This window comes from Psammomys obesus, unplaced genomic scaffold (assembly GCF_907164565.1).
Source record: "Psammomys obesus unplaced genomic scaffold, mPsaObe1.curated_primary_1811, whole genome shotgun sequence".
Classification (NCBI taxonomy): domain Eukaryota; kingdom Metazoa; phylum Chordata; class Mammalia; order Rodentia; family Muridae; genus Psammomys; species Psammomys obesus.
Window position 1 is genome coordinate 28,607,522 of NW_026596040.1, and position 21,426 is coordinate 28,628,947.

At 48.3% G+C, this 21,426-nt stretch overlaps 1 protein-coding gene across 7 annotated transcripts in view; it reads left to right on the forward strand.

The window, feature by feature from the left end:
- Window positions 1-267: 267 nt before the first annotated feature.
- Ldlrad4 (low density lipoprotein receptor class A domain containing 4) overlaps window positions 268-21,426 on the forward strand; it is a 332,822-nt gene continuing 311,663 nt past the window's right edge. For 3 of the 7 annotated variants that reach the window (XM_055622727.1, XM_055622721.1, XM_055622728.1), the window contains exons 1-2: window positions 268-497; window positions 5,328-5,481. The gene's annotated coding sequence lies outside the window, so the exon portion shown is untranslated. Of the gene's footprint in view, window positions 498-1,109; window positions 1,282-5,076; window positions 5,231-5,327; window positions 5,482-21,426 lie in introns of those variants that run through there. The other 4 variants (XM_055622725.1, XM_055622724.1, XM_055622726.1 and 1 more) reach the window with 4 other exon arrangements.

Genomic DNA, 21,426 nt, shown 5'->3' on the forward strand with positions numbered 1-21,426 from the left:
CTGGGGGGCACCGGGTGTGCACCTGGGCGGGGCCGAGTCCCCCGGCGGCGCCCCCCGCCCCCGCCGTCTGGCCGCACGCCGGGTCCCCGCCGCAGAGCCGGGGGAGGAGCGGCCGAGGCTGACTGGAGACAGACCCAGCCTCGGCGGGCGCGGTGGTAGGAGGCGCCCCCCCCCCCCCCCCCCGCCCCGGCCCGCCCGACAGCACCGGCGCTCTCCCTCCCCCCTCCCTGCCTCCCTCCCTCCCTCCGGTCAGCCGGCGGGGATCCCCAGCGAGCCGGGGAGGAGCCGCGGCGGCGGCCGCCAGACAGGCTGCAAGTCCTGAGAAGGCGAGGGGGGGGGGCGGGGAGCTCCGGGAGCCCGGTGGCAGGTCCCTCTTAAAGAGCCACGCCGCGCCGCGCCGCGCCACCCGGAGCGCTGCCCCTCCCCCGCAGCCCGTGGGGCTGGTGGCCCGACGCGCGGTGGGCGGTCCCGCTCACCCATCCGGGGGGCTGCGGCAGGTGAGTGTCGCCCGCCCGCCGCGGTCTCCGCGCCTGGCCGGAGTTCACCTCTGCGCCGGGGCGGGAGGAGAGGGGGGTCGGGATGCCAGGCAGCCTGAGCCGGACCGCCGCTCTCCTAGTCCCTGCGTCCCCGGGACCGGCGCACCGGGTCTGTGACGCTGTGTCTCGGGTGATCGTGGGGGGCGGCCGGGGCGCCTGCCCGTCCTCGGGAGCGCTCGGCTCGGCGTAGTCTTGCCCACCCGGGGACCCGATGTTCTGCAGGGTCCCGCTCTAGCCGCTTCATCCTGCGGCACCCAGCGGCCCGGGTGGGCGCGCGGGGGAGGGGGGGTGCCCGTCCCAAGCGGCGACGCTCCTAGGCCCGTGGGTGAGCTGCCGCGGCCGTGGGGGGCTGGAAGTCAGCGGCGACCGGGCGGCCCGAGCTGGCACCGCAGCCTCCCCCTGCACCTTTCGCCCGGGCGCCCGGGCTCCAGGCTTCCCAGCCCGCAGACCGTCTCTCCCCCCGCGCGCTTTGACGTCGGCTGCGGGCTGCCCGGGGCTCCTGGCATTGGCTGGCAAAGTCGATTGTCTGGGGCGGCTGCTGTTACACTTAGGCTGGGTCTCCGGGCCGGGAGGAAGCAGGCGTGTGTTGAATTTCTCTTTGACCCTCACGGTGGAATAAACAGGAAGCGGAGAGCACCCAGCCGGCCTCTGCGTTTGGTTGTGGCTCTGCGCTCTACGGGCTGAAGGAGGCTTCCCGGGACCCCTGCCCGGCGTGCCGTCTGGGCACGGCTGGGGGGCGCGCCCTGTGAGTACGCCGCTGGGAGACAGTGGGCTCTCTGTGCGTTAACTCGCTGTGGTGCCACAGAGAGCATTTGCTTGCTCGTTTTTAAACTTTTTCTTTTTGTCCTGTCTTGTCTTTCTTCTTCTTTTTCATTGCAAGGGTTCTCAGTGAGCGGAGGTTTCAGGACCACGGGGACGCATGGTGGGTGGGCATCATTCCAAGAGCCCATGCTAGGGGCGTCTGTTCCGGGTTACCTGGAGAGGCACTGCCTTGGCCAGTCGGGACAGTGAGAAACTCGTTAAAACAAGTGGGGCTTCCTAGTTTCTGCCCAGGCACAGGAGTGACTGCTGAGTGTCAGTACTTCAGTCAACGGAACTGACTTTGTTTTTCCACAAAGACTTTTAATGAACTAGAACGGATTATTTTGATTGGCTTTTCTTCCCCCCTGAGTCTGTCTCCCCCCCTTCTTTTCTAAGTATTTTGCCACCTTGCCATCCCTGAATTCCTTGCTAAAAGTTAGAGTTAATTATGACAGTGATATTTATTGGTGACCTTCTGTGTGTTAGGCATTGTGGGCTGTGAAGTGAGAGGTTGTTCTCAAGGGCCACACTTGAGGTGGAGCTGAGTAAAGAGGGTGAGCCCTGCTGGAGCTTCAAAGCGAGTGTTGGAGTGCAGAGGTAGCTTTCAGGGGCGCCAGGCTTTCCTAGCTCCCGGGGTTCAGTCCTAGCACCAGGTAAAAAAGTAGGGGCCGTGCTGAGCAAACACTGCCAGGCTCATCTTCCCATGGCTTTCCATTGGTTTGGGTGCCCCAAGCGTTATCCTCTCGTCTGTATCTGTCCTGGGCTTTCAGGACTGTGTATTGGATTTTCATGGATGGTTCTATGAAGACTCACCAAGCCAGGGCCTCATTTTGTATGGAAGAAGTTACAGTGTTCCCCTGTGGTTTAAACTCAGCTTACTGGCATCGTAAATCTGCCTTTGCTCATTCCTTTTGAAATGTAGAATAAATGTTCTGTAAAGAAACACTGTCAAATCTGAATCATTACACAGACAATGAAGGGGTCTAAGTATTACCAGTATTTATTGGATTTTAGTATTTGTTTTCTGTCATTCCAGGGAAGGCTTAACTCTTTAAGAAATTAACTTTGCTACCAATGTAGAACACAGCTAAGAATTAGAGCTGGGACTGTAAATGTCAGGGATTTACTGTAACGGAATTGTAGATACCTTCCCCTTGTTAAACAACAACAACAACAACAAAGCCAACAAACCCTCTAGCTTCTTGGTGTTCTGCCCCTACCCTTGTAAGAGCTCACCACCCTTGTCTATGATTCTAGGTCCTGTAGGTTTGTGTTTACGTTGGAAAGACTCATGCCAGCGGGTCTTTAGGGCTATCTCTTGAATCCACCTTTTGGGTGCTTGGTTTTCATAACCACGACCCTGTGGTGGAGCCCAGCCAGCGCCAGCTGCTTCTTAAGGGATTTTGTGGCAATCTGTTGGCACATCATTTGTCGTTCAACAGTCTTTTCTCCACCCGTCTCTGTTAGAATATATACATCCATAGGCAAATAGTTATTTCCCCTCAACTTGGGACTGTCCCGAGAATAGTTCTCTTGCCAGGCATGTTGAGAGCAAGGGCCTTCTTCAGAGGTTTGGGACTGTGCTGCAGTCTTGCTTGACTTAGCAGCCTGGCAGAGTCTAGCTCGTGGGTCACTTTCTTGTTTTTTATCTTGGTTGCTGGAGGACTGGATTCCTAGCCTGGCAGGGACGCAAAGAGAGGGAAGGATGACTTTTGTGCCCTGTCCATAGTTTCTGGCTGGCTGGCAAGTAAAGACCCCCAAACTCTGTATCCCTGTGCATATGCCCCACATTAAGTCAGTCGCTTTTTAGTGGTATGCAGGGTTGTCCTGGCATCATACGAAGCTAAAGCCCATAGGATTCTAGGTAGGAATACCTGCGAGTATACAGACCGGTTAGATCCTCATAGAAATCCTGGTCATGTTTCCTCTTTCCTTTCTCTGAGTCTGGGCTTACGGAGTCGCTAGGATATGTCTCGTTTGGGGTTAGAACTGACAGAGAAAACTCAGGAAGTAACAGCTCGGAAAGGAATGTGGCATTTTAACCTGGAAAATGTGAGAGTTATTCAACACAATTCCCATGGACACACGTATTAAGTGTTAATGGTGGCAAATTGCAGTGTTCCTATGTTTCCCTTTCCTTTCTTCGTCCTTTCATTTCTCCTTGGCTCACCTGCTCCCTCCTTCTTCAATCTTTCCCTTTTGTAGAAAAATCTCCCAGAAGCCATTATTCTCTGATGTTACTTTCTGCCAACATGGGCTGTGTTAGATGGGAAATTACATCTTGACCTATATTATGAGTGTACACGAGAAGTGAACCGTGAGTTTTAAAATAAGAAAATAGGGGCCTGGGGAGATGGCTCAGTCAGTAAGATGCTTGGAGTGCAAGCACAAGTACCTGGGTTAAGGTCCCTAGTGCCCATGTGGCTGCCAGTGATGAAGGACAGAGATGGACAGATACCTGGAACTTGCCGGCCAGCCAGTCCAGATGAATTCGTGAGCTCTAGATTCAGTGAGAGACCCTGACTCAAAAAATACGGTGAGGAGAGATTGAAGAAAAGATCTTATGTTGACCTCTTTTGCGTTGACATGCACACACACATACACACACACACACACACACGCCCCTCCCCCCCCACAAATAGGAATGGGAATTCTGCATACTATTTGAATTTTATACTCCCCAGCACCTGCCACTTTTGGGGGAGATTGTGTGTGGGCATGTGCTCCTGTGTACATGTATGCCGTTGCTTGTGTTCATGTTGGGCGACAGAAGTGAGTGCCTGTACTGTTCATGGCTACAGATGTATTTGGTTCAGATTTCCAATTAATACTGGTTTTCCTCTGTTACAGGAAGACTTGAGAATAATGTCTGTGTTGTTACACATCCATTTGATTTAAAGATAGATTGCTTTTCTTTGAAATGATACTTTGACCTTTTTAAGCTGTTTTTTCTTTTTCTTTTTCTTTTTTTTTTCTTTTTTTTTTTTTTTTGCTGTTGTTGTTTTCACGAGGACTTTTCTCTCCACCAAGCTTGTTTTCCAGCTAGATCTTGGAAATTATGAAGAATGTAGCTGTAATTTCTCCCTTGATCGGCAGTTGAGAGCTTTCCTGGACAAAAATAAGGCTCTACTGTGCCAAATGGTTGACTTTTCTAGAATAAAAACTGTAAAGGGTATGCAAAAGTCTTCTGGTTAATATATTGGTATTCCCAGAACCCACTAAACCCCTGACAGCCTGCCAGCATTCACTTAATGAGGACGCAGAATGTCTGGCTCAAATTCCCATGAGTAGAATGAGGTGGGGGTTGGATCTCCACACCCTTTATTAATTTTTAATGACTGTATTTTGTTTTGCAGATTTTACTTCAGTACCCCAGAACCCTCACAGCTGACCCCAAACTGGCCCCAACCCCATTCATTTATTTATATAGCATAGGAAAATGGTAAAGCGTTTGAGAGTGCTAACAGATCACTTCTGACTGCCTGGCTTCTTTCCTTGCTGGTTTTCTTTTCTTTTTTTTTTTCTTTTTCCTTAGTTTTTTTTTTTTTTTTTCTTTTTGAAAAGGAAGAGAGAAAAGGGACAGAAAAGACGACAACTTAAAAAAAAAAGAAATGATGTTTTGTTGTCAGTTGGGAAAAGAGAAGCATTTATGAAACCTTTAGGATTGTCAGACAGTTTATATGACAGTGCAAGTTGGTGCTCGCCAAGCTTCAGACAGATTGTTAATGTTACATGACAGGGATAAATAAATTACTGCTGTCTGCAACACGCTTGCACTGCAAACCCACTGTGCAGCCCAGCTGGCCGTGTACCGCTCCTGGGGCCTGGTGGAAGTGCAGCTGCTCAGGAGGCCCCTGCCTGGAGTGCTGAGACCTGGTTTAGAGGTGAAAAGGGTGTGTCTCCCATTTTTACTTTGGGCTTAATGGTAGAATCCACTTACCGGATATCTGTGCTCCCTAACCTCCCTTCCCTCCCCTTGTTTTTTACTAGGCTGCCCACCCCTGTCCACTCCTGACTCCATCTTGGTCTTCTGGTCCATACCCACATTCTTCTTCCCAGGAAAGGGAAAGGTTCGTAGCTGCACAGAGTCTGAGGTATTCTGCAGCCAAGTTCCAAGCTGTTTACAGTCATGTTCTTGATACAGGTACAGACACAAACTGTCTGCATGGGATGAGTGTGTGTGTGTGCTTCCCGGAAGGGGGGCTGGGTGGCACTCCTTGGGCATGATGTACTTTTATCATGGCAGTTTGGCGACTCAGCTGGCAGAGTGACAGGTGTAATGAAGTTAATGGTCTTGCTCTAGTTGTTAGTGGACATACTGCTCATATTACAAAGCCACCTCATATGCGGAGCCCCAGCCAAGTGATTTGCAATTCTCCTTGCAGATAGGACTCTAGGCTTGGCTTATTAAGTGACATTAAGGTCAGGAATTGGGTGGGTGTGAGAAATATGTGTGTGCCCTTAGCCACCCTTGTCTAACTGCGTTGGAGTGACTATTCAAAGCCTTAGAGAAGGAAATAACCTATTCCATCCCCTCTGGCTGGCCCTTCCTTCTCCTAGGGTGTGGTGGGGGACCCTTTGGTGTGTGTGGACTTCCTGCCCTTGGGGTTTGCAGAATGCAGGCTTCCTGCCAAACTGTGCTCGATCCTGGTTGCTTGCCGGCCACTCTCTCCAGAAATAGGCAGTTGCTGGGGGAGGCACAACTCGGCATTGTTTCTGTTGCCTGTGGCCCCAGGGACTGGTAACCTGTGCACAGAATCAGGGTGGCACTGTTCTGTCCAGGGCCAAAGCCAGAGCGCTGCTTTCTGAAGGGCTCCATGAACCTGGTCAGACCTGCACGGACCCTGGCACTTGGTCAGATCGCCTTGGCAGGATTTCCTCTTACGGGCATGCGTTTTTCTGCTGGGTTCCCTTCTTAGTGTACATCTATCAGCCAATAGAATCTTCACAGCAGACCCACAACAGACATAGCTGACATCTGCATTTTACCGACACAGGTCGAGAAGTTATCCAAAGTCATATAAAACTGTAAATGAAAAACATAGCCCCGAACAGCTTGGGCCATCTGGCTAAGTGATCTGTGGCTTTGACATTTTGGAAAAGGGCTGCACAGGCAGGCCACAGTTCTTCATCAGAGGCCATATGGTTTTAAGGAGGAATGTCCTGCCATTTCTCTACTTATCTCTCTGCAGGCCCCAGTGGGATTCTAGCCAGCCAGCATGCTCAGGGTCCTCCCTGCGTGCCTCCCCGTTTGATGTTTCTTCACCACGTTCCTTGCTCTGATCCTGCTCTCTGCTGTCTGGTCTGCGGCGAGAGCCTGGGTTCTGAGAACTGGAAAGTCAGCAGCTTTATGTCTGTTGCCTTGTACCTTCAGTTCCTTGAAAGAAAAGAAAGGCACACGCCAGCAGAGTGCTTTTCTGTGCCCTTCAAAACTACATCTGTTCCTCTTTCCACTGTGTGTGACTGCCCACTTCCTAGGGAGAAAACAGGCCCACAGAAGAGCATGCAGGGCTGAGGGGGAGGCCGGAAAACTTCAAAGTGTCCATTTATGTAGAAGGATCATGGAGTACCATTCCCCCCCTTTGGCTCACATTTGAAGAAACTTGAAATGAAGATTCTGTCCTTGGTACCCCAGGGTATCCATTAGTTAGCCACGCAGAGAGTTATACATTTATGCCCTGTAAATACTTGTGTATCTTGGACCAACACAGAGTCTGTATAGGTTTGAGATTATAGGAAGAGCTAAGCTTCCAAGATATGGGCATATAAATTTGGCTCTGACTGAACAGCCCTTGCTGTGTTTGGGTGATTCCTTGGAGTTGGAGCTACCGGTTGTGAGCTGAAATCCGAACTCAGGTCCTTTGTAGAGCAGTACTTGTTCTTGACTGCTGAGCTGTCTCTCTAGTCCCTCCTCTCTGGTTTTCTTGTTATTTTTAAAGAACAGTTTCAGGGCACGTAGACTGATATTAGTCTTCTCTATTATAAATAATATTTTACTGAAAAAATTATTAAAAAAATAGGATCTCATTCTGTAGCCCAGGCTGGCCTTAAACTTACTATTGTATCCCAGGTTGGGCTCAGATTCATGGAAGTCCTCCTGCCTCAGCCTCCTGAATGCTGGGATTACAGGCGTGAGCTATTATGTCTACTTTGAACATTTCTGTATTACATACAGAGGTTGAGTAGTTTTCTAAGAGGAAAGTCAGTGGAGATGAGGACTTCTGAGGGTCTTCCAAAAGTTGACAGAATGGATGGGGCAGCTCGCACCCCCACAGATAGAAGGGCTGCCCAGCGACTATGCCATGTTGACAGTAACCAGTGCCAACACCTTTGCATGCTTGTCAGTAAAATGATATGATTTTAATACTTTTATTTCTTGTTCTTACTGTTAAAAATCTTGGCTGGTATCATTTGGGTTATAGGTTTAAAACTTGCTGCTTGTTAAGGGCAAATGGAAGGATGTTTTAAATTTAAAGTATATTTTATTCAGATAGATTAGGGGTGCATTAACAGCCTAATCATAATTTCTGTGTTTCTAGCTATCAATCGTCTATCTGTCTGTTTACCATCTATCATGTACATATATGAACAATGACAGGATTTTATGGAAGTAGTGTTGTAGTAAATTAAATAAGGGCTGTTGGGCTATTTAAGGTCTATTATTAGCACTAAGATTATCACGGCGGAATTATTTAAACCACTATCACAAATAACAAGACACAGACACCTGTTAGATTTATACTCGCCTTATTTACCATGGGCCGGGCAGATATTTCACTTACACTGTCTTGATATCTTCACCATCCATCTCCCAGCCCCCATCCAAAGCCATCCACCTTAATCCTTCCTATGTGGTCTATCTTCCATTCCTAATCCCATGGCACTTGCTTGTGTTCTTCATCTGGGCCTTTTCACGCTGTTATTGGAGTTCTTCCTCGAAGCTCAGGTGGTTTTTTTCTCCATGCTAACCCACCTTGCCTCTTCCTTCCTCCTCTCTTCCTGTTCCTTTGTTTCCAATGATTTCCTGTCCTCCAAAGCCCAGGCACCATAGCCACGCCTACCTCTTTCTGACCTGCCCAGGTATAGGCTGTTTAATCAACCAATCAGATATGTCTTAGGCAGGTTTACAAAACAAAGATAGGTGTAACCAAGTCTTAAGGGTCAGTAACATGCATCAGGCCAACCTCCAACACAGGAGACTGCCCTTTTTTTTTTTTTTTTAAAAAATTATTTATTCTTATTTTATGTGCGTTGGTATTTTGCCCAAGTACATGTCTGTGTGAAGGTGTCAGGTCCCCTGGAACTGGAGTTATGGACTGTTGTGAGCTGCCATTCGGGTGCTGGGAAACGAACCCAGGTCCTCTGGAAGAGCAGCCCCCAGGAGACTGCTCTCCGTCTTTCCTTATTATTGTACTCTCCCTTTATGAGCGTGCACTTGGAGTCACAGTAGAGAAATGAGGGCCTGGAGAGGACATGGGTTCAGCATCTGAGTGCTGGTTCAGCCAGGTAGCACCTTGTCCAGTCAGTTCTCTTTGACCACTGTTGGAGAGTGATAGGTCTAGTTTATTTGTGTCCTCCACCAAGGGCACAGACTTAACATGCCTTTGTGTGTATCAATCAATGGCCACTTCTCTGTGCTACATGTTTGTGCCCTCAGCGGGAGCACCTCATGTTCTCTGCACCTGTGCTCATGTCCAACAAAGGTCTCAGCCCATCCAGACTAGTAGGCGACTCAATAATGCCTTGTCTCCCAAACTGCTTGCTCCTACGTCTTGAGGGAGATGAAAATCATTTTAGTGGGGTCTGCTTCCTTGAAGTCACTCTTTCATTGAAAGCTTAGAAACAGCTAGCCTATTTGTGGTACCTGAAGGGTAGAGGAAGACATCGCTGTGCCAGGGCTGGTTGTAATTAGTGTAATACAGCTATCTTCACAGGCACCCATGTCCCTGAGCTGGGGGAACTGGCACATTGGAACTGCGTGGCATTCATCTGTCCTGTCGGTGTGTGTTGGGGGCCTGAGTCAGCATGCCCTCCTGCCTGGTAGACAGTGGTCAGGGTCCAAGGGACTGTGTAGCAGGTCTGTTTCGTGTGAAGCCTTCCCAGAAGTGCTCAAGGGTGTTCTTACATGGGAAGACAGACTGCAATGAAGTATAGTGACTGTCTGCTCCTGGAGGCACTGTGATCCATCTACCAGAGCTTTGGACCCCAGAGAGGGTTCTTCTGTGTGCTGGAGGTCCAGTGAGTGCCATATCCTTCCCTAGGCAGGGACCTGCGCGCACAGATACTGGGCAGTGTGGATGGTATTGTACCTATACAGTGTGCTGGCTAGTTTTATGTCAACTTGATACAGGGTCGAGTCATTTGAAAGGAACCTCAACTGAAAAAAAAAATGGCCTTAAGACCTAGCTCTAGGACATTTTCTTAACTGTTGATTGATGGGGAAGGGCCCAGCCCATTGTGCATGGTGTCTTCCCTGGGCTGGTGGTCCTGGGTTCTATAAGAAAACAGGCTGAGCAAGTCATGAGGAGAAAGCCGGTGAGCAGCACCGCTCTGTGGTCTCTGCATCAGCTCCTGCCTCCAGGTCCCTATCCTGTTGGAGTTTTTGTCCTGACTTCCTTCAGTGATGGACTATAAGTGTAGAAGTATAAATCCAATAAACCCTTTCCTCCCCAAGTTGCTTTTGGTCATGGTGTTTCTTCATAGCGATAGTAACCCTAACCATAATCATAATCATAACTATACAGTTATTATTAGCCTCGCATAGCACATTTAATTCAGGAAAAGGGTGAACAATAAGCCAAGGTAGAGTTACTTCATGGAGCCCTCAGTGCCTGGGTCTGCAATGCAAATCCTTGCTACAATAAAGGGTATGTATTTAAGCTCTGAGTACACTTAGATCGTTGAGGAAGGTCCCTGTCCTGATGGTCAAGGCTGTCCCTGCCTGATCCATTGAGGAAGCTGAGCTGTCGCAGGGACTTGAACATATTCCCTGGGGTGACGGCCCACAGCCACGTGGGAGGATTGAGCAGACCTGTGGCCCCGAAACCCCCGTAGGTCTCACCTCCGGGGCTGGCTTTCACCTGCTGCTCCTCTGTCCATCCCACTAGAGTTCTTGTCCTGTTGGACTGCTTGGAGGTTCTGTGACCCCAGCAAGTTTCTAGGTACCAGACCTCACTTTGCTGTTTTCCAGCATAACAATTTGACCATTTCTTACATTTTGAAAGGACAAAAATAAGACAGGGTGTGTGCAACCAGTTGGGAGGGGCTCATTGCCATACACATTTCTTCCTAAATGGAAGCTATTAAGCCAAATATGAAGTGTTTGTGAAGTGCCTGCCCAGAACTGGAATGTGGTCAGAGGCCCAGTTCCTCCTCTTTGGGGACTTAGAGACTAAGAAGGAAATGGAATATGGTATGAGCAGCAACTGGCAAATAAGGGCCATTCCGTGAGCAGGCTTAGAATCCAGTTTTAAAAAGCATCATACCTACAGGAAAGAGAGGTTGCTTGACCCACAGGATGGAGAGTGGGGGTCTTCCCCAGTTCATTTTTCTTTCACTCTCTCTTCTCCTCTTTTCTTCTGGAACTCACATGCTGCCCAAACACTAGGTACCAAGAATGCAAATATCCAAAGACATAGGTCTGTCCCCAAGTGACAGAAGACAGATGTGCACACTGTGGGAACAGCCCCACTAGAGGAGAAAGGGGGAGACTTTCTGCGGACTTCAGATAGTGCAGGGAGGTTTTAAGAGAGACTAAAGACTGTGCGCTGACTGCGTCCTCCACCTCCACCTCCACTTCCCATCACTCTGTTCACATGTTGAAGTATAGTCTGCAGGGTGATAGTATCGAAACTCAGAGCCTTTAGGGCGGTGACTCTTCATTTTCCCAATGCTGCAACCCTTGAATACAGTTCCTCATGTTGGGGTGACCCCCGACCATTATTTTTGTTGCTGCCTCACAACTGCAGCTTTGCTGTGGTCATGAATTATAATGTAACTATCTGCTATGCAGACTATCTGCTATGTGACCCCTGGGAAAAGGTCACACAACTCCAAGGGGTCTCGACCCACAAGTTGAGAACAACTGCTTTAGGAGGTCGTCAGGCCAGCAGGGTGGAAATGCAGTGAGACAGAAGTCAGTGCAGAGGCCTGGAGTCTGTGGTTTGATGCAGGGAAGGGTGAAGTGGCTGTCTGATTGAAGCACAGATATATGTTAGTGCTTATAGCTCCTGCAATTTAAAAGTTTAAGTTTAAATTATTTCCATTAGGTTTGTTTGGTTGGCTGCGATTTTTTTTTTTTTTTTCATTTGAGGTTCAAATTCATGGTCTCTCGTAAGCTAGGTAAGCACTAGGCCATACCACACAGCTCCCAAGTCTGCGGCACTTATGTGCCAACAATCCATGTTTAATTGTTTTACCACATGGACACTTTAAGGCCACTTTCCTAAGTTTTGTTCAGAGGGACACAAGGAGCCAGCAGCTTAGGTAACATGAAAGACTAGTCCCCAAAATATTGGGATTATTTGTCTTAGTTAGGGTTTCCATGGTTATGAAGAGACACCCCAAGCAAGGTAACTCTTATGAAGGAAAAACATTTAACTAGGGCTGGCTTAAAGTTTCAGAGGTTCAGTCCATTATCATCATGGCAGGAAGCGTGCAGCAGACAGGCTGACGTGGTGCTGGAGACAGAGCTGAAAAGTTCTACATCTTGATCTGAAGGCAGCTGGGAGGAGACTGGGTTTCCACAGTGGGAGGAGCTTGAGCATAGGAGACCACAAAGCCTGCCCCTACAGTGACACACTTTCTCCAACAAGGGCACACCTACCCCAGCAAGGCCTCACCTCCCTATGGGCCAAGCATTCAAACGCATGAGTCTATGGGGGTCAGACCTATTCAAACCACCACGTTATTTATTCCTGTTTGGAGCGCTGGCACCGTTTTAGTTTGTAAGAGTGGGCACTTTAGTTTGGTGAGTTAATTCCATGTGTTCGATGTGCACAGAGCATAGAGAGATAAAGTTTCTTTAACTGGCTTCATGGAATGTGTGTCATGGGAAAGATGCAAGAGAATTAAATTTGATACACTTGTAGGTGTTCATGCTCAAGACAGAATGCAAGTGTGGTGGGAGGCAGTGTAACCTTGGGGGTGTTGAAGGAGCAAAGTGTTCCTGGGATAGACCAGACCTAAAGGGTCCATGCAGGTTTTCAGGTGGAGGCTGGGCCAGTTTTCAAAAGCAAAGACAGGGTGAGGAATTTTGTTGGAAGACTGTAAACAAGGGCAAGAGGCATGCATTTAGTTAACATCAGCCGGGGCCAGCCCTCGCCATGGTCATTGGTGTGTCACGGTGTGGGACTAGCTCTGATGGGGCTCTTCCTGTTTTCCTTTTCCTGAAAAACATGGTCAAGACGGACAAACAAACAAACAAACAAACAAGTCTGTTGTATCTACTGGGTTGGTCAGCTTTCTGTACTGTGACAAAGTCTGTGATAATCAGCCTGTAAAGAGAAAAGAGTCATTTTGGCTCATGGCTTTAGACACTCTAGTCTCACTGATCTGGGGCCTGTGGAGAGGCATTGCATCCTGGCGAAGGAGCAGGTGGTAGAACAAAACAGCTCAGGTCACTAACAGAAAGTGAAAGCAAAGAAGAAAACGTGATCCTTTTATCGCCTTTGAGGGAAAACCCTCAATGACCGAAGACATCCCATGTGCAGCAGACACGTGCAAAAAGTCCTGCTTTCCAGTACTGCCACCCTGAAGGCCAAGCCTCTGGAAGGGAGCAGTCACCATAGAAGATACAGCACCTCTGGTCTGTTGTCATATCTAGTTATTCACACTTGGGCTGAGACCTGACCATCATGGTTTAATACATTCTATTTCTTCACATTTTGAAAAATGATTAAATTCTGTGCTCCATACAGTTCACGCAAGAAAGCCAGATCGATCACTTTCACGTGGGAATAATAATGCTTTCTGTTTGCAAAACACTTGTAACATTTTACAGCTTTTACAGACGTCAAATTTCATGTTCTTTGGCTTTATGGAGCAAATAATTAATGAGATGTACATAGAAGTGTAATTAATAGATTTGTTCCTTCTACAATGTGCCCTTCAGCTCAGAGTGGAATTTATCTTTTTTTTTCTTCCTTCCTTTAGTTTTAAAACCAAATTGGAAGGCAAGCTCTTGTTACTGTCCAAGCCACACAGCAGGCTGTTTCCTGAGGGCTGTTGAACCTGAGGAATTGCAGTTGGTGGCAGGGTGGGCACATAGACTATGCAATTCTGAGGGCAGGGCAAAACCTTAGACATCAAATTTGAAGATATGCATAATTAAACCAATGAGAGTAAAGAGGTCAAACTATGAAGCCTCTCCAGGGACTGTGGTGGACAGAGACTCCCCGCGGCAAGTGTGAGAGCCCAGGTCACTCCGTGAGCTTTCATTTCCTTTCTATATTGTTTTCCGGCGACTCTTCAAGGAGGACTCTTTTGGAGGCTCTTCAAGGGCCTCAGAAGAGCACTGCGGGTTCTGACAAACAGGAAGACCAGCGCTCCTGCCGGCTGGAAGCTAGGCGGCACAGCTTCTTCTTGGATCAGGGTCCCACTCATCCTGACTTCTGTCCGCAGTCTAACCCTGTACCAACACCCTGGCTTGGTACAGGGTGTTCAGCCATGGACCCATGTTGACTTCAGCTCAGTTTCTTCCCATCTGGCAAAAACTGCCTCTGTGTCTTGTCCCTGCTGCTTGTTGTGTGGTCCTGGCCCCTGATCCGGTCCTGGAAGAGGACGCACTGCTAACTGCTGTGCCTTTCTCCCTCCCTGCTCATCTCTTCACTGCTCTGTGTGACTCTGTCTTTCCCTGTCGCCAAGCCGATGGATGCTCTTCTGATGCTCTTCTTGAGTCCCCGGTGTAAGCCATTCACACGTGTGGCCAGGGTTTTCTGCCCTCCTCCCCGAAGCTCTCCCCAGGAAATGCTGCCTCTGGTGACTGTGCTCCTGAAACTGCACGAAGCTGCTGTGGGGGATGAGTGCTGTGAGGCTTTCGGCAGATTCCATCCTGTGTCTGATGCTGGTGATAAAGACCAAAGGCTGGCCGGTCTGCTGGGTTTCTGTGGGGCAGACCCTCTTGTCTCCCAGGAGAGCAGCAGAGACAGGTGCTTCTACTAAAAGTGCTCGAGGTCACTGGTCAGTACTTTAGGTGGCAAATGAAGTGCTTTCTGGTCTCCGGTAATTAGTTTGTGTGATCAATACATACTGAATAACTTCTGTAGGGGCCTCTTCTCGTAGTTATGTATAGGGAGTTGACATTGGGCTTGTAATAAAATGATGAGGTCCCCCATGAAGGGGTCTGCCATGCAGATGAAACACACTCTCTGCATTTGCATAAAAACTGGGTTGTCTCAATAGATGACTTGTTATTTTGCCTGCCACTCAAATACTCTGCCGGCAGCTACTGTGATCCATGAAGCTCACTTTCTTGTTTACTGTTGCTAAGATATAATAGTACGTCAAGGGGCATTTCATCTTGCTCCTGGAGGTGGGGATGTCTCAACAAGGTCACGAAAGGATTTGAGAACTACCCTTGAAAGCAGGCTGGAGAATTTAGCACCCTTTTTCTTGAGGCATATTTCTTCTAGGACCTGGTTGTCATGTTCTGTGTCATTTAGAATAACATTGTCTAGGCAAAGTCATCTTCTGGTGTTGGGTCTCCTACATGGGCAGCATTACAGGCTGAGTGAACCCTGCCATTGAGGCACAGTTGGTGTCAGAGCCAGGAGGAAGCAGGGGCTCCACCGTACTTGGGTGTCGGAGTAGTTCTAGATGGAGGCAGAATCCTTTTGTTGTTGTTGGGAGTGGTTATGTTTTTTACTTCACTTTGATGCTTACTGAGACCAGAAGGTCTCAGCAAGGCCTTTGGTCAGGGGTCCTCCCAACCGTGCTTTTTCCTGTCTATGGCATACTATACCATACCTCTTCCTAGAAAACACTGAGAGCAGACCGATCATTGCCCTGTCCATTGTCCAGCAGCAATTCAGTATTGCTAGTTACATGGATAAGTGGGCATGGGAGCAAGGGAGGCCTTCTTTGGCAGGGGCACAGATGCAGTCCTCAAGACTCCCAGGGCTTGGTGAAGCTTTGGTGCTGAAGCAGAGCAGTTCCTGGGCTTCTGTCCATCTGTTGCTGTCTAGGTGGCTGCCGGGGTGGGTACAAGGCCACCTCACCTCTGATATTGCGGATTAGGTCAGGCCTCAATGCAAACAGTTGGTTCTGATGGAAGGGGTAAAGTACAGCTGCAGAGGTGGCAGGGACAGGCTTGGGGACAAGTCACTTAATGCTCTCATCCACTGTCCTGGGCTGGGTCTCTACTTACATTACCTTCCTCCAGGATTGGAACTGAACTGAGGACTTCATCTATGCTAAGCAAGCCCTCTTCCGCAGAGTTCCACTCCTAATCCCTACATTAAAGACTTACTTTTTACTTTCCCCCACAAAGTAAACTGCCTTCTAGAAATCAGAAGAAGCAACTGTTTTCTAGACCAACTCTTTGCCCTCCTTTTTGACTCTCTCAGACCTAAATCTCTAGCTACGTGCATTATGGGTGAATTAATATTGTTCTTATGTTTAGAGCAAGTCCATCAAGCTGTGAAATATTATTAGATTTAAGAATGTTCTAGAAATTATGTTATAAAGAGACTTTTTTTTATAGACAACCTCTGATAACAGGAAAAGTTTAAAGTGGAGGTGATTAAGGAGGATGAATCTTTGTTTTTCAAAGTAGGTTAAGCATTCGATTATTTCCTGGAACCCTGACTCACTTTCTCCACTCCAGCTGTGATTTTGTTCTGGTACTATAGGTGATTTCCTGGGTTTGCGTATTTATTTGGTTGTCTTGGGCTTAAAATCAACACAGAGATAGTGAAAATCAAGGGCCTGGTGGAACAAGGGGCAGAGGACCTGAGAAAGATGAGCTGGACAGAGTGGCAGTTTCTCTCTGTGAATGATTTTTCAGCCCATGTGTAATAGACCATAGCACTAGCCATGCTCACCTATAAGAAAAGTGACCGCAGACACAGTGATTTCTTTCTCTGTCCACTCAGGACACCTGGGCAGTCTTGCCTGTAGCAGGGAAGGTGTGAGCAAAGGCTACTTTTGCTGAGAGTCTGGTTTGAATCATATCCCTCACCCCCAATCCGCACACCCAAAAGACAGACTGAGAGGAAATAGACATAAACATTAAAAATAGATGCCTTGAAGTGTGGTGCTAAGGATGAGCTAAAAAAAAAAAAATCCTTTTTAAAAAAATGATCTTGTGTTTCTGTTCTTATAATGAGAACATTCCCAGTAAAGGGTGTGGAACAGAAAGTCAGTTTCTGAAAAATTGTGGAAAACAAAAATTAGGTGTGTATCTTGTGAAGTGTTTCGGAGGCGGGGATGAAGTTGCTACGGGGGTAGAAAGGTTTACTTTCCACAGAGTGGTTCCATCTGGCCCTGTCTTACTCCTGGGGCCAAGCTGGGCTGCTCTACGTGGGACAGAATTTCTTATTAGATGGGGAACCAGTTACACGACGAATTATTATTCCATCCTTCCCCTGAGATTACTATCTAGCTTTGATCTAGTAGCAGGGCAAGGTTCCAAGTCTTCTTTCCGGGCCGACTCTTCTAGTCACCTGTGTGATTTGGAAGGCTAGTCTGCAGCCTGGAGGGCTGTGCCTCTGCTGTTGGAAGTGTTCCTTGTCCAACATGGTGCATACCATACTCTAGTGTCAGAGCTGGAGCTGATTTGCAGAATTCATTTGTAGAAGTGCTGATATCCCTTTCTTGGAGGTGACGTTTTTATGCCTCTTTGCTCCTTAAAATCATGATGTCACTGCCCTTCCTTCTTACACTTGTTTAGAACCAACACGGTCAACTTAGAGACAAGGTTGCAACATTCTGTCCTGGAAGTCTGGCCAGGGGCCATCCTGCATGTGTGGGGAGTTAGGCCTTATGTTTAATAGAGATGGGTACAGAGAGATGACCTGGGAAGCCTGGGGAACATTAAAAGGGGTTCAAAGCTAGAGGCTGACATATAGGACCCGGGTCATGGAGGGCTGAGTTGCAGAAATCAGGGCGAGTGGCATGAGGGGCAGAGTTAGAGGACTAGGGTGAGGGTGCAAACTGGGACTGCCAGCGTTCAGGCATTGAATAAGCAGTGGGAGCTCTGTCTGTGGATCTTAGGGTGTTCCTGAGGATTAACTCTTGTGGTACTAATATGGCAGGTATGTGATAAAGGAGGCCCCAAACGGGCAGGTCTTCTCAGAAGTGAAGGCGTTGGATGTGTGAGGGATTCTTGAACAGATGTAGTCTTTGGTCTTTGGTCTTGGACCACTGTGTCTGGAAGATGGGGTCGGGGGCTAACTTTTGCCTGGCTCAGAGCATAACTGTGACCTCGAGGTGGAAGGTCAAGTGTTTTCTTTGAAACGAAGACAACTAAGCATTCTCCTTCTTCCAGTTGTGAGCAGGCAGGAGGAGGCTCCATGAAGCGCTCATGAGTGGGCTGTTTGCACATGAGGCTGCTAGCATGTACCATAGCTTGGTATAAAGGAGGGTTGCCACAACATTGGGCCTGTGGACAGTGACTGCCAGCATGCCAGTTTCTTATTGACTTGGTGACAGAGGTGTTATGTTTGCTTCCATCTCTAAGGCCAGATGGAACAGAGGTGATCCTGTTTAACAGGAAAAGCAGTTAGAAGACATACATGGAACATGGAATCTTGTTTTTTTGTTTATCTCCATATAGCATGAACAACTCAAGGTCCATTCTCTCAGTGGACACTATTATGTAATGTGTAATAATGACAGAAACCATGGTCACACAAGCCCCCTGACCTCAGTTTCCCCATTGAGAAGCCCTTTCACATTTCCATTGCTATTTATCTTTTTCTATTCGTTATTTAATTTGATTTATTTGATTAATTCCTTAGAAGTATTACGATCACTCTTATCTTTCACGTGGAGAAATAAGGCCCTCAATTGGTCTGAGGTCATCTGCTGTTAAGATCTTGTCTGTACAATAGGAGGCTGGGGAGAGCCTGGTGGCTCCCTTGGGCTCCTCCTTGAGTTAAGTGACTGTGTCATCAAGGGTCACGTTCTGTGAGGTGTGAGGCTAATTGTGAAGGAAACTGTGCAATAAGAACTGTCCTCATACCACCATCCCTTCTTGCCATGTGCTTGCTCTGAGGGGTTGCCCAACACTCTGGGAACCACTGGGAGCTGCAGATTCTAAGGGCATGGCCCACATGATCTGCCTTTTTCCAGATGAGGAAATGTTGGGCCAGACCTGAAGCGCTTGGGATTCTTTTTTCATTTTGTTTTGTTTTCTGGGATAAGAACTGGAGACGGAGTTCTCTGACTGGATAAAAATGAGCTATCATGAAAGGAGGCAGAAGAAATTCTCGAGAATATATCATTGTTAAATTTGTGCCCTTTATATGTTACCTCTAGTTGGTGTTTCCATAGTAGCTCAACCAGAAGTGCCCTGGGATAGAACAAAAGCAATCTTAAAGGAAAATCTTGTCTTTTACTTTGCATGCCGACTACCTACTATAATAGCTGGGTCCCGAGCACTGACCTGTAAAAGGGTGAACAGATGAGATCTGGAGATGTGGAACCAGATATATCCCAGCACCGAGAGACAGCATCTGAGATGAAGGAATTTAGACCTCACCCCACCCGCCTGGCCTTGCACTTCTGTGAGCGATGTGAGCAATCGAGATGTATTCCTCCTGAGGAGAGATCCCACACAATGATGACCTCCGCACAGCAGCTGCTCCGTGAAGGATGGCTGCACTGCCATTTTAGCTGCCCCTGGGCGAGTGTTATGAGACATCCACAGCCCCTAGCCTCTGCTTTGGCTGTGAGGAGTACAGAGCGTCTTTTCAGGTTGCCTGCATGAAGAGGGCTGCTTGCCACTGTGATGGCACGTTTGTGTCCCAGACATGGGCAGGCTCTGCTGCTGGTGATGGGTCAGAACTGGACATGCTAACCCAGTGAGTTTAAGCCTCCTGGGCACAGGGATTTGAAAGAAGAGCACCGAAGGGGCCACACTGGAGTTTAAACAGACTCAACTCTCCATTTTTTCACCCAAGCCTTGCATAGGAATTCCGTTATCGTTAAATGAGTTTGCCTGAATGGCGATAGCGCCTGTTAAATTCTAATTAGCTAGCAAATTAACTAGTGTGAGTTCTGATTAACCAGAATGAGTTACAGGTATTAACGATTATTGTCTTCCAGCAAATGAAAGTCCTGTTTCTCTGGAAAGACTTTCCAGTCATCTAAGAAAGGCTCTGCTGTCTTTTTGTTTTGTTTTGGTTTTTTTCGAGACAGGGTTTCTCTGTGTAGTCCTTGGCTGTCCTAGAACTCACTCTGTAGACCAGGCTGGCCTAGAACTCCTCACGGAGAGCCACCTGCCTTTGCCTCCAGAACGCTGAGATTAAAGGCGTGTGTCACCTCTCCCTGCTCAGCTCTACTGTCTTTTATGCTCCGTTTTCTACCTTTTGAAGCCCTCACTGGGCACTGTGTGTACTGAATATAGAATGAAGATGCCCTGCCTGACCTGGGTGGTCTTAGGAGGAACAGAGTTCAGAGCTGGTTGCTGCCAGGGCTTTATCCCTACACACCATGGTGGGTGCCCTGTGCTATGCCTCCAGCATGTGGGCTGTATCTGTGACATCACACCATTGAGCCAGAGAAAGCGAGTGTAGCCATCTCACCAGGGCCGGCCTCATCAGGCTCTTGGAAGTACACGCACACATTTGCAGCTTTTGGGGGACCTCCTGGCAATGTGCTGATCTGTGCAATCCATCCTATACCAGCCATTGGGGATCTCACTCTCATTTGGCCCATGAAGGGGATTCACAAGTATACAAATATTTCTTTGATTTTGGCTGTTTTAGAACGGACTATAGACATATTCATTGCTTCATGACTAGCGTTTTGGAAAAGCCAACTTCTTAACTCTTTTCATCTATAGCCATACACAGCAGGCATGTTTTGCAAAGGGTCATAGGTTCACTTCCAAGTGGGACAGCTAGGATGTCCTCCCTATCATACTTTGTTCAGATCACTGGTTGACACAGCGGTTGCCAGCCTGTAGGTGCAGTGTCCTGTGTCCCTACCTACAGGCAGGGAAGCGGAAGTGCCTTTATACCGTCCTTGCCCTCTTGTGAGCCCACCACTGTCCCAGGCCTTTCCTGGGACCCCCCCCCCCCCCCTTGGCCTTCCTCTGGCTTCTTTCAACTGGGAAGTTCTGTTTCTACCACTAGGTGTTCCAAGAGAGCACTGGCTCCTGTCGCCTACGGGCTTTATTTACATTTGCTCATAGTGTGTGCATATGTAGGTGAACATGCATTCATGTATGCATGTGTGTTCGATATGTGCACAGATGCGTGTGTGCCTGTGTGTGTGTGTGTATGTATGTATGTATGTATGTATGTATGTCCACCTAGGAAAAAGTTGACTGTATTTCATGCTGTTTGTGTCTGTTGGGCAGTCCATATGGTACCTCGAAGGATGCTAGTGTATGAAGACCCAAAGATACACCAAGCTTGATATATGCTTGCCTGCCATCATTTGTGTCTACTCAAAAATCCAGGGTTCTCCCAAGGGTGACCTCCTGCCTGCCTTAGCAATTCTGAAATTCATCACTTTGAACAAAGCCCTGTTTGCTACTTGGAGACTTGAGATGGGGTAGAGATCCTGTCTGGAGGTAGCGAGGGAAACCTGGGCTACACCGATGGGAGTGTACTGGGACCCAGGGTATATCCTTGGGATGGACAGGAACAGGGAGCAGTCCCCAAAGGCCTTCATGCTGAGAGCTGCTGTGGAGCTTCCTCCTGGCAGAGTGCTGCTGGTGCTGACCTTACACCTCAGCACTTCCGGGTGTCCTTTCAGTATTGAAGCCCTGCCTCCCTGGTACCTGCTCCCTTCACCCTCCATGGCTGAACACTCAGGATGCTACTTCCACAAGGACCCTTGGGAAGAGCATTCTGTATCCTCAAGCCCGAGTTATATGGCTGCCGTATTGTCAGGTGTGTTTCAACATCTTTATTCAACA